Below are 9738 nucleotides of genomic sequence, written 5' to 3'. Positions count from 1 at the left end.
GATTGAAGGTGAGGGGGTGGAAAACCATTTACCATGCTAATGGGCACCAAAAGAAAGCTGGGGTGGCAATCCTTATATCAGACAAATTAGGTTTCAAACCAAAGACTATAATAAGAGATGAAGAAGGACACTATATCCTACTTAAAGGGTCTATCCAACAAGCAGATCTAACAATTGTAAATATCTATGCCCCTAACATGGGAGCAGCCAATTATATAAGCCAATTCATAACAAAAGCAAAGAAACACATCGACAACAATACAATAATAGTAGGGGACTTGACACCTCCCTCACAGAAATAGAAAGATCATCTAAGAAAAAGATCAACAAGGAAATAAAGACTTTAAATAACACATTGGACCAAATGGACTTCACAGATATATTCAGAACATTCCATCCCAAAGCAACAGAATGCACATTCTTCTCTAGTGCCCATGGAACATTCTCCAGAATAGATCACATCCTAGGTCACAAATCAGTTCTCAACCGGTACCAAAAGATTGGGATCATTCCCTGCCTATTTTCAGACCACAACGCTTTGAAACTAGAACTCAATCACAAGAGGAAAGTCGGAAAGAACTCAAATCCATGGAGGCTAAAGAGCATCCTACTAAAGAATGAATGAGTCAACCAGGAAATTAAAGAAGAATTTTAAAATACATGGAAACCAATGAAAATGAAAACACAACTGTTCAAAATCTTTGGGATGCAGCAAAGGCAGTCCTAAGAGGAAAGTATATAGCAATACAAGCCTTTCTCAAGAAACAAGAAAGGTCTCAAATGCACAACCTAACCCTACACATGAAAGAGCTGGAGAAAGAACAGCAAATAAGGCCTAAACCCAGCAGGAGAAGAGAAATAATAAAGATCAGAGCAGAAATCAATGAAATAGAAACCAAAAGAACAGTAGAACAGATCAACGAAACTAGGAGCTGGTTCTTTGAAAGAATTAACAAGATTGATAAACCCCTGGCCAGGCTTATCAAAAAGAAAAGAGAAATGACCCAAATCAACAAAATCATGAATGAAAGAGGAGAGATCACAACCAACACCAAAGAAATACAAACAATTATAAGAACATATTATGAGCAACTCTATGCCAGCAAATTAGATAATGTGGAAGAAATGGATGCATTCCTAGAGATGTATCAACTAGGAAGAAATAGAAAACCTGAACAGACCCATAGCCATGAGAGGAAATTGAAGCAGTAATCAAAAATCTCCCAAAAAATAAGAGTCCAGGGGAATTCTACCAAACATTTAAAGAAGAATTAATACCTATTCTTCTGAAACTGTTCCAAAAATAGAAATGGAAGGAAAACTTCCAAACTCATTTTATGAGGCTGGCATTACCTTGACCCCAAAATCAGATAAAGACCCCATCAAAAAGGAGAATTACAGACCAATATCCATGATGAACATGGATGCAAAATTCTCACCAAAATACTAGCCAATAGGATTCAACAGTACATTAAAAGGATTATTCACCACAACCAAATGGGATTTATTCCTGGGCTGCAAGGTTGGTTCAATATCTGCAAATCAAACAATGTGATACAATACATGAATAAAAGAAAGAAGAAGAACCATATGATCCTCTCAATAAATGCAGAAAAAGCATTTGACAAAGTACAGCATCCTTTCTTGATTAAAACTCTTCAGAGTGTAGGGACCAAAGGTACATACCTCAATATCATAAAAGCCATCTATGAAAAACCTACAGCAAATATCATTCTCAATGGGGAAAAACTGAGAGCTTTCCCCCTAAGGTCAGGAATGCGGCAGGGATGTCCACCATCACCACTGCTATTCAACATATAAGTCCTAGTCACAACAATTCGACAACAAAAAGAAATAAAAGGCATCCAAATCGGCAAAGAAGAAGTCAAACTCTCACTCTTTGCAGATGATATGATACTTTATGTGGAAAACCCAAAAGACTCCACCCCAAAACTGCTAGAACTCATACAAGAATTCAGTAAAGTGGCAGGATATAAAATCAATGCACAGAAGTCAGTGGCATTCCTATACACCAACAACAAGACAGAAGAAAGAGAAATTAAGGAGTCGATCCCATTTACAATTGCACCCCAAACCATAGGATACCTAGGAATAAATCTAACCAAAGAGGCAAAGGATCTGTACTCAGAAAACTATAAAATACTCATGAAAGAAATTGAGGAAGACACAAAGAAATGGAAAAACGTTCCATGCTCATGGATTGGAAGAACAAATATTGTGATGATGTCAATGCTACCTAGAGCAATCTACACATTGAATGCAATCCCCATCAAAATACCATCCACTTTTTTCAAAGAAATGGAACAAATAATCCTAAAATTTGTATGAAACCAGAAAAGACCCCGAATAGCCAGAGGAATGTTGAAAAAGAAAAGCAAAGCTGGCGGAATCACAATTCCGGCCTTCAAGCTCTATTACAAAGCTGTAATCATCAAGACAGTATGGTACTGGCAGAAAAACAGACAGATAGATCAATGGAACAGAATAGAGAGCCCAGAAATGGACCTTCAACTCTATGGTCAACTCATCTTTGACAAAGCGGGAAAGAATGTCCAATTGAAAAAAGACAGTGTCTTCAACAAATGGTGTTGGGAAAATTGGATAGCCACATGCAGAAGAATGAAACTGGACCATTTCCTTACACCACACACAAAAATAGACTCCAAATGGATGAAAGGCCTAAATGTGAGACAGGAGTCCATCAAAATCCTAGAGGACAACACAGGCAGCAACCTCTTCGACCACAGCCACAGCAACTTCTTCCTAGAAACATTGCCAAAGGCAAGGGAAACAAGGGCAAAAATGAACTATTGGGACTTCAGCAAGATAAAAAGCTTTTGCCCAGCAAAGGAAACAGTCAACAAAACCAAAAGACAATGGACAGAATGGGAGAAGATATTTGCAAATGACATATCAGATAAAGGGCTAGTATCCAAAATCTATAAAGAACTCATCAAATGCAACACCCAAAGAACAAATAATCCAATCAAGAAATGGGCAGAAGACACGAACAGACATTTTTCCAAAGAAGACATCCAAATGGCCAACAGACACATGAAAAAGTGCTCAGTATCGCTCGGCATCAGGGAAATCCAAATCAAAACCTCAATGAGATACCACCTCACACCAGTCAGAATGGCTAAAATTAACACGTTAGGAAACAACAGACGTTGGCGAGGATATGGAGAAAGGGGAACACTCCTACACTGTTGGTGGGAATGCAAGCTGGTGCAACCACTCTGGAAAACTGTATGGAGGTTCCTCAAAAAGTTGAAAATAGAGCTACCATATGACCCAGCAATTGCACTACTGGGTATTTACCCCAAAGATACAAATGTAGTGATCCAAAGGGCTACATGCACCCCAATGTTTGTAGCAGCAATGTCCACAATAGCCAAACTATGGAAAGAGCCAAGATGTCCATCAACAGATGAATGGATAAAGAAGAATTGGTATATATACATACACACACACTGGAATATTATGCAGCCATCAAAAGGAATGAAGGCTTGCCATTTGCAACAACATGGATGGAACTGGAGGGTATTATTGTGAGTGAAATAAGTCAATCAGAGAAAGACATTTATCATATGATCTCACTGATATGAGGATTTCTTAATCTCAGGAAACAAACTGAGGGTTGCTGGAGTGGTGGGGGGTGGGAGGGATGGGCTGATTGGGTGATAGACATTGGGGAGGGTATGTGACATGGTGAGTGCTGTGAATTGTGTAAGACTGATGAATCATAGACCTGTACCTCTGAAACAAATAACACATTATATGTTAAAAAAAATTAAGAAAATAGTAGGAAGGGAAAATGAAGGGGGCGATCGGACGGGGAGACAAACCATGAGAGACTACGGACTCTGAGAAACAAACGAGAGTTCTGGAGGAGAGGGGGGTGGGAAGGTGGGTTAGCCAGTGATGGGTTTTAAAGAGGGCATGTATTGAATGGAGCACTAGGTGTTATATGCAAACAATGAATCATGGAACACTACATCAAAAACTAATGATGTAATGTATGGTGATTAACATAACATAGTAAAAAAAAAAAAAAAGTTCTGCATTCCCTAGTTTCTTGCCAGAGACAAATATTTCACAAGTAGTGTCTCCTTTGTGAAGGGCTCCACTGAGGAAAACACTCTTATCCAGCTTAGCACTCCAATTAAGAACTTTTCTTTTTCTTTGCACGTGTGTAAGTTCCTAACTGTATAAATGGATTTTACGCTAAAGTCAAAATATAAAACATTTGGTTGCATGGTGTAGTTTGTGGGCAAAATGGCCCACAGGAACACTCACTGGTAATGACAAAAATGATATCTTGTGGCCATGGCTGACAAGGAGAAAAGAGATGGAAGCTGTTTTTTTCTAGCAGAGAGTATGTGGCAGCATAGTTAGTTCTGGCAGGGAAAAGAGAGACATGGCAAAAGAATTAAGTATTACAATATGCACATTTTAAAAAATTATAGTCTATGAGCTATACATCTTAAGTCATAATTAATTCAAGTAGGGATTATTTACTTGGAATGTTTTTTAGGTATCTAGGAGTGATCTTGAGCAATATTTGGTACAACCAAATTACAGAACCTTGGAAATATTCAGACATCACTCCATGCTTCTTGAAACTCATTAATTTATTTTTGGTCCAAGTGTGGTTTTAAAAATGCATCTCCACAGAACTCCACACCATCTCCTCTATCTCTGTCCTCCTCTTGATACTGCCTTATGTAAGAACTAATTAAAGTTTTAACACAGCAGAGCAGCATGCATGGGGAGACCATTCATCAAAATGCAAAAATAACATAGTCCCTAAAAATGTACATTTCTTTCAATTACTAGTTCCTAACTACACTTTATTTTAGGACCCATTACTGTTCTTTGGTTACTATATCTTACTTTCTGTAATTCTCTCTTTGAACTGCAGTAGGATAAGTGTGGGTCCTGGAAAAATGGTGACGTCAATGATTTGACTTCTACTTCCCTGGAAGCCTCTCCCATATTTTTTTGTAGAGTCTTTCCATTTCTATTTGCACCCAACCTCTACGAAAGTTTCTTCTCAGGAAAAAATCTGTCACCAATCATTCACTCCTTGATGCAAATTTAGACCAGTATGTTACCTTTCCCTGGGGCATATGCACTTTAAGATTTTCTTCTAAATATATAACAACATTTTGCCTGTTTCTAGAGGAATTTAAGCTGTATTCCATCAAGCAGTGGCATTGCTATTTTACTAGGTAAGAGCCTTCCTTGATGTCCCTGATATTCTACCAGGCAGCTCTTATGTATAAGGCTGCTTCTTCCCATAAACTATACTTCAGTTCCCAACTTGGATACAGATTAAAGGCCTGAACTCTCCCTGACCAAGGTGCAGTGGTGCAGCCACTGTGAAAAACAGTATGCAGTTTTCTCCAAAAATTAAAAATAGAACTATCCTATGATCCAGTAATCACACTACTGGGTATTTACCCCCAAAATACAAAAACACTAATTCAAAGGGATACTTGCAACCCTGTTTATTGTAGCTTTATTTACAATAGCCAAATTATGGAAGCAGCCCAAGTGTCCCCTGATAGATGAATGGATAAAGAAGAAGTGGTATATATACATAATGGAAAATTGTTCAGCCATAAAAAAGAATGGAATTTTGCCATTTACGAGGATGTGGATGGATCTAGAGAGTATTATGCTAAGTGAAATAAGTCAGAGAAAGACAAATACCATATGATTTCACTCATATGTGGAATTTAAGAAACAAAACTAATAAGCAAAGGAAAAAAAAGAGACAAACCAAGAAACAGACTCTTAACTATAGAGAACAAATTGATAGTTACCCTAGGGGATGTAAATAGAGAGATGGGTCAAATAAGGGAGAAGAAGGGAAAAAAAAGACTGTGGATTCCATTTTGGGAATACTTTTTTGCTATCTTTCAGATTGCTCATCCTAGAAAAAGTCAGGTGTCATGTTATGAGGCACCCTTGTGAAGAAACCTTAATATAAAGATCATGTAAGAAGTGGGTTGGGACTGGAGAGAAGACTGAGTAGTTGGACCACTAATTGTTTTTCTGTTTAAATAATAACAAACTCCCCAAACCATGAGGCCAGGTCTTCCTGAGGTCAGGTGGACAGCCTTGGCATTCTCACTGAGTTAGCAGACATTTGGCCTAGTAGAATTCTTGGTGTGAGGGATTGAGAACTGCCAACAATCATATGAATGAGTTTGGAAGTGGATCCTCTACAGCCAAGCCTTCAGATGAGACCACAGCCCTGGCCTGTGACTGCAACTTCATGAGAAAGTTTGAGCCAGATGTACACATCTAAGACAGGCCTAGGTTTATGACCCAATGAACCTGTGAAATAATGAATGTTTGTTTTTTTTAGCTTCTAATTTTTAGAGTAATTTGCTGCACAGTACTAGAATATGAATACAGGGTACAAGAGAGTTGAATTCCCAATAGTGTCCTAAAAGGTGGATTTACATTCTCTTCTTTATACTTTCTGTAAAATCAAGACTTACTCATGACCTTGTCTGATAATTCAGCAAATTGGCTTGCTGTGGTTCATTACCAATTCTTCCCTCTTCCTTCCTATTCCTTCCTTGAGCTAGTCACACCCTAACATAACATGTTTTTTTGTTAGAAACCCACCTTCTCTCCCTCCCCCCGCTTGTTTTTATTCAGAGTAAAGGAGGGATAAAATAATTTGAGTTAAAGTGAGACATTAATGCCCCTGAAAATAGATGTACTTGGGAGTGATGTGATGGAATGTCCAGGAGAATGCGCTGGAGCCCTTGGAGTCTGGGACAAAATGTGGCTGATGATCACCCAAGATGGCATGCAGAAGTTAGGGGGTAGGGGTGAGGAACCCCGGTGACAGGTGTTGTTTTTATGGCTGGTTTTGTTGACAATCTGGGAAGGATCTGTTCTGCTGGGTTTTGGGGGATCGGTGAGGGGACAAGATTGAGGTTTGTTCTTAGAATATAGAATCTTTATGATTAGGAGTAAAAGCTGAGTTGAGACTGGTTCTATTTCCAGCATCACCTCTGTTCCTCTTTTCTTGGGTCAAGGGCAGGAGTGGTTGTTAAGTGAACAACATTTGTGTTTCCACTGAACAAATTTTGAAGGAGAGGAAATTGCCTACTCAGGCAACACACCCTGAGTTCCTTTGCAAGCTTCAGAACATATGTCTTAAGAAAAATACTTTCATTTGAAGCTACTGAAAAGTAAAAGAGAGATTCAACAATAGTTGACAATGACATTCAAAAGACTGTTACAAGGCAGAGACTCAGAAGGGCAGAGTTTACTAGTGACATTGATACTCCCTGGAGGAAAGTAAACCTCTAATCCATGACCTTACCACAGAGAAGCTCCTATTAAGGGATTACAACAAGGATCAATGAGAGGGAAATCAATAAAAGTAAAAAGGTGAACCACTGATCAGGTATTTCTAACTGGGCTTGAGTTCTCAGGACACTGCATACAGAAGTAATCTCCTTAAGAAGGTGGCTTTTTTTACTTTCTCTGAATGCAGGTTTGGATGGAACACTTTTGACTATATCATAGGATAGTGATGTTGCAGGGCTGGCTGTATGGGGTCAATTTCTTCCCCCATCTTTTGCTGCACAGTATCTTGCCTTTTACATTCAGTTGCTAATCAGATTCTGTCTGATTGAAAGACTCTTTCCTATTGGCAAGAGAAGGCAAGTGATCTGTCTTGGCACACAAGATAGTTTCTGATTTTGGCTCCCCCAATAGATATGCTTCCTTTCTATCACCCAACCTATAATGACAATCTTTCAGAACACAGTAAGATGGGAGAGTGAAGCCAGAATAAAAGAGAGTAAGAAGCCAAGAAAAAGGACGCAAGACATGACAACAGTAGCAGAAGATTGCATTTTCTTCTGCTTTTCTCCTCTCTTCCATCTAGGGTAACTTTTGCCTTTAGATTTCTCTCTGAATTCACAGCATAATAAAAGACACTTATTCTAAGTCCCATGAGCTCTTTCCTATTTCAATTCCTAGCAAATAGGTACTTGATAAAAAGTTGATATAAAAAGCAGATTGTGACTGGAAAGAAGACTGAAGAGTTGGACCAGCAATTGTTTTTTGTTTGTTTGTTTGAATAACAACAAAATCACCAAATCATGAGGCCAGGTCTTCCAGGGGACAGATGGAGAGCTATAGCATTTGCTGGGTCCTGTCCTGCACAGGAATTCTTACTGAGTTAGCAGATACTGGGCTTACCAGAATCCTTACTGAGACTGGCAGTGGGTGTGGATTAAGACATGGAGCTTATGCTCTACGGCCACCTGTATCTCAGCTAGGGAAAACTAGAGGGACATAAGGAGTACATGTGAAAGATTATTTCTGTGTAGAAGAGCATTTTCATATTTGGAGTAAAGCAGAATGATTAGATCATTTACTTAAATTTCTTTTGATTTAAGGTTGACAAAAGTGATGAGGTGCTGAGTAGGCTGTTAGTGCTTAAGAAAGTAATCAAGCAAACAAATAAATGTACAAACAAAGCAAATGGAAGTAGTATTGTGGCATGGAAAACAGCTTTCATAATGGTGAGAGGCCTATCTGCTAGATCAGCATTGTACAACAGAAGTATATTCTGAGGCACAAATGTATTTTGAAATTTCTAGCAACTCCATTAAAAAATAGATGAACGGGGCGCCTGGGTGGCTCAGTCGTTAAGCGTCTGCCTTCGGCTCAGGTCACGATCCCAGGGTCCTGGGATCAAGCCCCACATCAGGCTCCCTGCTCAGTGGGGGGCCTGCTCCTCCCTCTCCCACTCCCCCTGCTTGTGTTCCCTCTCTCACTGTGTCTCTCTATCAAATAAATAAATAAAATATTTAAAAAAATAGATGAACAAGTTAATTTTAATAATTTATTTTATTTAAACTAACAATAAAAATATAAAATTTCAGCATGTTATCAAAGCCAAAAATTGAGATATTTTATATTCTTTTTACACTAAGTCTTTGAAACTCTGTGTGTATTTTACACTATGGTACATCTCAGTTCAGACTAGTCACATTCCAAGTGCTTAATACAACATGTAGCTAGTGGCTACCATATTGGGCAGTAAGATTCTACATCATCTTGGCCACTCACTTTCTCCTTGGCTAAGCCATTTTCTCTTATATGGCTCATTTTTTCATATCCATAAAAAAGAGGACTAGTCTACAGCACTCATTTTCAATGTTTAGCCCAGTCTCTCTTACAGTTAGTTGGCCATGTGACTAGTATAGCCTATGGATTGTGAGAAGTGATGCTTGTCACTTCAGGGCTGACATGGTGAGTACCTGGTATGTTTGTCTATACTCTGTTTCCTTACATCTAAACATTAAACCATGTCTGGGCCACAAAAGGGAGACAACTTGGATCCCTGAGCTATGCTTAAAAGAGAGCCACCCAACCTGCATTGGACTATGATATGAGTAAGAAATAAGCCGTATTTGTGGTAAGCCACTGGGAGTTGGGGTTTTGTTACAGTTGCTGGTGTATAACCCTGATGGATACAGTGGCCCATGACTGGTAAGCTTGTTCCTTTCTAAGGGAGATGTTGTGTTTGGGTGACGACCTGAGAATGACCACAGATGCCAGGGCTATTTATTTCCGCCACATTGAATTTTTTTTTTTTTTAGTTTTTGATATAATGTTTAATGATTTATTAGTTGAGTATATCACCCAGTGCTCAACATATCATGTGCT

The sequence above is a fragment of the Neomonachus schauinslandi genome, chromosome 4 (assembly GCF_002201575.2).
Source record: "Neomonachus schauinslandi chromosome 4, ASM220157v2, whole genome shotgun sequence".
In the NCBI taxonomy this organism is placed as follows: domain Eukaryota; kingdom Metazoa; phylum Chordata; class Mammalia; order Carnivora; family Phocidae; genus Neomonachus; species Neomonachus schauinslandi.
The sequence above is the reverse complement of the archived record's forward strand: the minus strand, read 5'-3'. Positions refer to the sequence as shown.